This window comes from Canis lupus, chromosome 31 (assembly GCF_011100685.1).
Source record: "Canis lupus familiaris isolate Mischka breed German Shepherd chromosome 31, alternate assembly UU_Cfam_GSD_1.0, whole genome shotgun sequence".
NCBI classification, from domain to species: domain Eukaryota; kingdom Metazoa; phylum Chordata; class Mammalia; order Carnivora; family Canidae; genus Canis; species Canis lupus.
In genome coordinates, this window is record NC_049252.1 from 33,478,005 (window position 1) to 33,484,392 (window position 6,388).

The following is a 6,388-nucleotide window of genomic DNA, read 5'->3' on the forward strand; positions in this document are numbered from 1 at the left end:
TCTTTTGACTATTACAAATAATGCTGCCATGAACATACATGGACAAGATTTTGTGTAGACATACATTTTCATTTCTCTTGGGAAGTAGAACCACTGAATCACATGGTAACTATATGTTTAACCATTTTAGGCAAAGAAGCTGCACCATTTTACCTCTGAGTCAGTAGTGTGGGGAGGTTCTGATATCTCCACATCCTCTCCAACATTTATTACCTGTCCTGATTGTAGCCATCCTGTGGCTGTGAATTGGTATCTCCATGTGTAGGTTTTTAAAATTATAGTAAAATATATGTAACATAAAATGTATTATCTTAACCATTACAAAGTGTACAGTTGAGTGGCATTAGGTGCCTTCATGCTTCTGTGTGACCATCATCATCATCCTTCTCCAGAACCCCTTCATCTTCTCAAACTGAAGCTCCGCACCCATGAAACCTGAACTCCCCATTCTCCCTCAGCTCCCAACAACCACCACTCTACCTTATGTCTCTATGACTCTGGTGAGTCCAGGGACCCCTTATATAAATGACATCACATGATACTTGTCCATTTCTGTCTGGCTTATTTGACTTAGCCCAACATCTTCAAGGCTCATGCATGCTGCAGCCGGTATCAAGATTGCCTTCCTCTTTAAGGCTGAATAATTTTCCAGGGTATGGATAGACCACATGATGTTTAGCTATCTATCCATCAATGACATTCAGATATTTTCTACCTTTGGCTATTGTGAACATAGCTGCTGTGAACACTGATGGAACACATGGTTTTAAATTATACTTCCTTGATGGCTAATGAAAACAAACCATGCATTTTTCCCACGCTTTCTGAACTGGCTTATTTTTTAGACTTTTAAATGGATTTGTCTTTTGTATTCATCATTTTTCACAGATACTTTTAAAAAATTTTTTAAAGATTTTATTTATTAATTTGAGAGACAGAAAACTTGACCAGGAGGAGGGACAGAGAGTCCTCAAGCAGACTCTGCACTGAGTCCAAAGCCAATACAGGGCTTGATCCATGACCCTGAGACCATGACCTGAGCTAAAACTAAGAGTCAGACACTCAACTGAGTCACCCCAGCGCCCCTGCAGATACTTGACAGTCAGTCCTTGGCTGCCTTGGGCATCTGCTCACTTTTAATCTGGGGAAACTAGAAAGTGGATTGAAGCCTCTACATACTGGCACAAGGGGCACCCTGGGTCCTGTCCACGGAGAGCTCCCCTGTAGCATGGTCTAGCAATGTCATCTTTAAGGGACCACTGCTATAATTTCCTTTGGGTCCTTCTTTTGGACTAGGGAAGATGCTTCAACTTGTTGGCTGGAAAATGAAAGTCTGGCTCCTGGCTGAGGGAATGCAGGGGCTCTGCAACCTGCTGTGTGTGCTTGTTCCCTCAATTCATCCAGTCTTCTGCAGAGTTCCACCTGCCATTGTGCCTGAGTTCACCTGTTATAGCAAATCCATTGACAGCCTCTCCAGAGGGTAAACCTCTAAGTTCCGCAGGGCTGGAAGAGCACATCCAGGGTGCATCCAGCTGCTTCTGAAACAACCTTAATGATACCCCTCCACTCCCACGTCCAGGGTACTGCATCCTGATTCTCCATGTTCTGCACTGTTGGCACTGAATTTGGCTTTCTTGAAGTTGGCCCAGCCCAGCACCATTCTGCTGTGTGCCAGCCTTCACAAGTCCCTACTCCTCTCTCTCCTAGTCTCCCCACCATCCTGAGGCTTTATAACTTTTTTTTAAAGATTTATTCATGAGAGACACACAGAGAGAGGCAGAGACACAGGCAGAGGGAGAAGCAGGCTCCTTGCAGGGAGCCCAATGCAGGACTCAATCCCAGGACCCCGGGATCACACCCTAAGTCAAAGGCAGGCACTCAACCACTGAGCCACCAGGCATTCCATGGGGTTTTATAACTTAAGAAAAAAATCTCCATATTGGAGATGGATAAGTGAGTTTGGTCTTTGCCAAATTTATCTGATGCCTTCATAGTGATGCCTCTGATTTAGCTTTAGTGCTTCATGCTTCACACCAAAGGCTCCTTTAATCCTTATGAGAGCCTGGGTGGGGGCGGGGGGGATGCTCTAGTTATCCCCAAATCAGAAATGAGGATTGGATACTCAGGAAGTTTGTTATATGCCCATGGCTACACACTAGCAATGTGGAGCTAAAATTTGTACCCTGACATCTAACTGCAGATGTCCCACTTCTAATGCTGAGCAGAACCCAATAGTCATGATTCATTACACATGGCGAGGTCCTGCCCCAAGGAAGGAAAGGGGCCCATCAGCAGCATTACCCCCGGAAAAGAGGCAGGGCACTGGAGGTAGAGAGATGCTACAGGGTGGTGCTTGGGGCCAGCACTCCACCAGTGGATTAGAGAGGACAGGGGTCTGCTCCAGCCCTCACCCCATCCCCCACCCCCTGTGCTAATGACAGGCAGAAGTCCTCACCCCCTGGTACCCAAGACTGACCTTACTGGGATTTTTTTTTTTTTTTTTTTTGCAGTTACTAATTAGTTAAATTAAGAAGAGGTCATGCTGGGTTAGGGTGGGCCTTTCATCCAAGGTAGCTGGTGTCCCTCCCAGGAGAGGAAAAGAGGCCAGGAGTCAGAGATGCAGGGAGGGGCCCAGGAGCAGATGGGGAGAGACGTGGGTGATGCAGCCACAAGCCAAGGGACACCAAGGACTGTGAGAAACCAGCAGCAGCTGGGACAGGCAAGGGAGGGTCCCCTCCTACAGGTGTCAGATGGAGCACTGCCCTGCCCACACCCCGATTTCAGGCCTTTGGCCTCCAGAACAACCTCTCAGTCTGTAACACTTTGTGAGGCAGCCCCAGGGCACTCCCACCACATCCGGGTCTGGAGGCCAAGCCTGGGGGCTCCGCTGCAGTCTGCCTCTCCCCATCTCCCTCTCCACACCCCCTGCTGTCCCCCATCCTTAGCTTGATTCATCTTTTCAAAAGTCCCTGCTTTCAGGCCGGGCCCGGGGTGGGTGGTGACTGTTGGCCTGTTCCCTCCATCAACCCTTCCTCCCCAAGGCCCAGGCCATGCAACTGTTCTCTGCAGCTCAGGAGCCTGCAGGCCTGGGAGTGGAGAACCGCCATCACACCGGAGGAGGAACGTGGGGTGCATCTAGACAATGCTGTCCCCGCTGGGCCGGGGTGAGTGACCACACCAACTGTGTCCCAGGCATACAGCCCCAGACAGGTGAGATGTGGCACCCCTATTCAAATGGAAACTGAAAGCATCATGAAGGGGAGGGAAGAGGTCAGAGGTGAGGACACAAAGGTGCCGCGGGTCCAACCACAGGCGCAAAGAAAGGGAAATTTGGTTTCACTTATTTGAGGTGCTAAAGCATCTGCGGGTGCAAAGAATGCCAGCTCTACAAAAGCATCTCCAGTCAGAAGAGCAGGGCTTCTGGCTCCAGCTACACCCCCCCTCGACCCCCCATCACGCTCCCCAGAAGCAGCTATCTTGAACAACGTGCTGAATGCACTTCGCAGAACACGCTCCGTGGCCGCATAGACAGGCTCCAGCAGCGTTTCCTTTCATGTTATCTTAAAAAGCATCGTGTCCAGCCACGTGTGTTCCCACTCACGGGAACGTCCTCATCATCTTTCTGCATCAGCCCAGGGGATTGATCTCAGCCAGCAGCTGGAATGGGCTGAGCCCTGCGCAGCAGAGGGGTGATCGTAAGTTTTCAGTGCTCCCTGAGGAACACCCCAAACACACACACACGTTTCTGGGGGTGCAGCTGACAGCACATTAATCTGGCACGGTGCAGAGGCTGGAGAAGAACGGCTCTTAAACAGATCAACAAGACGAGCTGCAAAAACCAGCAGCTAATTTGAAAAGATGAGGTTTGTGACGGTGGAGGTGTGCGGTCTCTCTCCGGTGGCTGGGAGAAAGTGGTGGCCAACGAAGGCCCCAGAAGGGCCAACAGGTCTGAGCGCTTACACCTTCTGGCCGTGGAGAGTGGAGTTGAGAAGCCAGTGGAAAGTACAGATTTTTATTGTGGGTCAAAGGAGAGAAAAAAAGACCTAATTTAAATAGTGCAGCAAAGGCCAACGTGCCCCGTAATTCCTAAATCTTAACAGTTTGGAAGGTGAATCGCAAAGAGGGAAAAAAAAAAAAAAGATAAAAAATATGAGTAAGAAAAACAAGAGACTGTCATCTTGAAAACGGTAACAATCCTGAGATTCAGCAATTCGTTGAATTCCTCAAAAAACAAAATCTGGGGCAGCCCTCGTGGCTCAGTGGTTTAGCATCTGCCTTAAGCCCAGGGCTTGATCCTGGAGTCCCGAGATCGAGTCCCACATCGGGCTCCCTGCATGGAGCCTGCTTCTCCCTCTGCCTGTGTCTCTGCCTCTCTCTGTGTGTCTCTCATCAATAAATAAATAAAATCTTTAAAAAAATCTGTTCAAGATGGTTTAGACATTCGGAAGGCCAGAATTAATTTTCCACACCCTGATTAATCATGTTAGAGGAGACATGCAGGACCAGGGCAGTTTTGCCCCTACCCCCAGGGGACATTTGCAATGTCTGGAAACATCACTGATTGTCATGACTGGGGGGTGGGGCGCCACTAGCACTAGGTGCGGAAGCAGGGGTGCTGCTGAACACCCTGCAGGGCACAGGAAGGCCCCTCACCACAACAAACAATCCCACCCCAAATCTGAGCACTGTCAAGGCTCAGAAACACTGTGGCATATCCTTCCTGAAGAGATCGCTTTTTGTTTTGTAAAGGATGTGAAACCCTATTTAATCAACTTGACAAACACATTAGAAACACAGATTCACACCATTTTCTAGTGAATCTAAGCCAATTGAATGGGAATGTTGATATTAATATTAATCTAAACTCAGTTGTCCTGTTCCCTCCCCAAATAAGCAGGAATGAAAATTTTGAGCAAGACTGACTCCACCTGTAAAACTATGGAGGAAAGGAATGTCTGGGTGGCTCAGTGGTTGAGCATCTGCCTTCTGCTCAGGCCATGACCCCGGGGTCCTGGATCGAGTCCTACATCGGGCTCCCCCCAGGAAGCCTGCTTCTCCCTCTGCCTGTGTCTCTGCCTCTCTCTCTGTGTCTCATGAATAAATAAATAAAATCTTAAAAAAAAAAAACAAGCTATGAAAGAAGGATAAACAGTAGTACCCAAAACGTGGAACCAAATCTCTAGGCAGGCAAGATATGACTTCAGACCCTGTGTGTAGGGCTGCTTCTCACATAACTAATCCAGGTGCCGTGATGTACCTCACAATGAACCTACTCATGGCTTGAAAATGACATTTCAGAGCCTGAAGAACAAGGTTAAAAATTGTGTCCATCAGAAAGGGGAATAGAAACTTACTCTCTTATATGGTTAGTTGCCTAATAGACACGCACACACCCACTTAGTCTTGATTTTTGTGAATAAAACCCAGCTCAAACCAGGGGAAAAAATCATGACCAGAAAAATCTTTCCTTTTTTTTTTTTTTTTCACTGAGTACCAGCCAGTGAGTATCAGCCTCGAGTGCCTGCTAGAGTTAAGCCTGTCACCTTCCCACATGGCCACACCCAGGCACTGGCTGCGAATTTTGAACTCGTGAGGTCAGCCCGGGCACTGGTAGAGGCTGGCTACCTCATTGCCTCATGCCTGCTCTGAAGGTTACCATTGTCTCAGTAAGTGGGAAGCTCTTGAAGCCCACCCGTGAGTGACAGAAACAAAAAAACAAAGTGTGGAACATCTCCAATGGCAGCATTGTGCATATAAACTGTTTTTTAAAAGGAAGGTAGTAATAGGCTGTGAGTGAGCCAAGACTTTTATCAATAGGTTCAAGGTGGCCTTAGAAAAACCCATGAGTAACCACGGTGCCAGAGATGACAAAGGATTAGTTCCATGAGGCCTCTGCCAGAATGAGGCTGTCACCTGCCACTGTGAAGTTCAGGCAGTGCTTATGGCCCCGCCAAGGGGTCTGGAAGGGGCTGACTCCAGCCCCAGCCTGGCTTGCCTTGTTTTGCCCTGGGAGAGGGCTTTGCTGCAGCCTTCCCGGGAGGCAGGATTGACTTGCAGCAGCCTGCACGAGGGCTTTGGAGGAAAATGAAAAGCCATAGCCATTCCTGGAGGTACAATCAGGGGTTCTCTCCAAAGAAGCTTTGCTCTGCTCTGTTTTTATTAGAAATGAGAAATCTGCTGATCCATATTTATTTTTACGCTATCATAAACTAAATAATCAGCTCCTATTAATGACCCTAATTATTCAGCTCCTATTTTTAAATGCTGGTCTTTCAGCATGCTCTACACGAGTGGTTTTAATTAAGCCTAATTGCAGATACGTCACATCCAAATATACACCCCACACCAATGATTAACAGGGCTTGGAATTTAGTTCATTAAACAGGGG